This window comes from Amphimedon queenslandica, unplaced genomic scaffold (assembly GCF_000090795.2).
Source record: "Amphimedon queenslandica unplaced genomic scaffold, v1.1 AMPQUscaffold_11921, whole genome shotgun sequence".
NCBI lineage: Eukaryota > Metazoa > Porifera > Demospongiae > Haplosclerida > Niphatidae > Amphimedon > Amphimedon queenslandica.
The window spans coordinates 5126-6695 of NW_003547840.1; the positions used below are offsets into that span (position 1 = coordinate 5126).

General features: G+C 35.8%; 1 long non-coding RNA gene across 1 annotated transcript; it reads right to left on the reverse strand.

The window, feature by feature from the left end:
• Positions 1 to 652: 652 nt before the first annotated feature.
• LOC109588702 (uncharacterized) lies at positions 653 to 1455 on the reverse strand. The gene is made up of 2 exons (XR_002188318.1): positions 1063 to 1455; positions 653 to 893 (listed from the first exon to the last, which is right to left on the reverse strand). It is a non-coding gene; the product is annotated as an uncharacterized LOC109588702 (long non-coding RNA).
• Between the last annotated feature and the right edge of the window lie 115 nt (positions 1456 to 1570).

Consider the following 1570-nt stretch of genomic DNA (forward strand, 5'->3'; position numbering starts at 1 on the left):
ACTTGATCAGAATCAGCTCAACTTCCCTAAACTGCCTAAGTACATGTATATGCATCAGAAAATGTAATAATCTGAGAAATTTTTCACTTGTCAATTTTATTGAAATTTCCCAAAAATCCCTGTACTATAGTACAGGGACTTTTGCCCGATTCTGAAGCAACTATAAAAAATCATAAAAAATTCAAACTTTATCGGAACCAGCTCAACTTCCCTACACTGCATAAGTACATGTATATGCATCAGGAATTGTAATAAAACTTAAAATTTTTCTACTTGTCATTTTTTGTGAAATTTTACAAAAATCCCTGTCCTATAGTACAGGGACTTTTGTCCAATATTTGAGCAACTTTAAAAAATCATAGAAAATCCAAACTTGATTGAAATCAGCTGAATCTTTCTACACAGCATAAGGACATCAAATATGTATCAGAAAATGTAATAAAAATTTGGAGTGATTTTTTGGCCATTTTTGTAAAGATGGTATGTTACTTACAGTAAGTTGGCCCATTCCTTTACAGAGGAGGTCTGCACATGCGCAGTAGACACCATTCAACTTTTTGCGGATGCACAGAAGTATTGCGCAATTTCCTTAATTAATTTCTTAATAACACATTCTTTTAAGTAATAATGACACTACTGCCATCATCGCACCTAATAGTTAGCTAAATAGTCACTGTTATTGTTATAATAAACTTGATACTACACTAAAATATGGGTAAAACAGTTTACACACCACACAGTAATTAAAACAACAGCTAAATATCTCAGTATATACAGTAATGTTGTACAATTAAAAAGATATAATGAATATAAGCTGTCCTATCTTGCTAAAAGATGATCTATCCCCTTGAGAAGGAGTAAGACTTCATTAGTGCACATCAAAGTCCATCTCACTATAAATAGAACAGTAAAAACACTAATATACAGCAGTTAAAACAGCATTGTACTGTATTTTAAACAGTACTTTACCTAATTGTACTCGTTCAGTAAAACAGTAAAACTCATGCTTATGAGTTATACATACACAATATTATATACATTATTGATCTATAGTGTAATTACAGTTGTAATGGATGAGGTAAGCCTCCAGGATTGAGTACAAGTCCCCAATGATAGTGAAAGACGGCCCGTCGCCCAAAGCTATCAAGAAAGAAGGTCCTTTAATATTTTAAGTCCCAGCCATAGTCAATTTGTTAACAAGAATAAGTCTCCTTGCACACTAGTATGTAGGATGGGCCATAATCATTAACCACACCTACCAATTAACTCAGACCTCCTCAGCTCGAGCAGCTTTCGGGTTGGCCCATTCCTTTATACAGGGGGATTTGCGCATGCGCAGATCACAATCAATTAAATGGCTTCTGCTTGCCCGAGGCATGCATGGGCTTGCCCGGGCGCAATCCCTTTGATGTATTGCGCAATATCCGGTCACTACTGAGAAAATCCTCCTCAGCTCGAGCACAGAGGAGGTAGGACACGGTTGACCTTTGAGCAATAATTGCAAAGTTCAATTGCATTCCATTGGTATCACGTGATGAAAAATGGCAGCTTTCTGATGATTGTATCACAA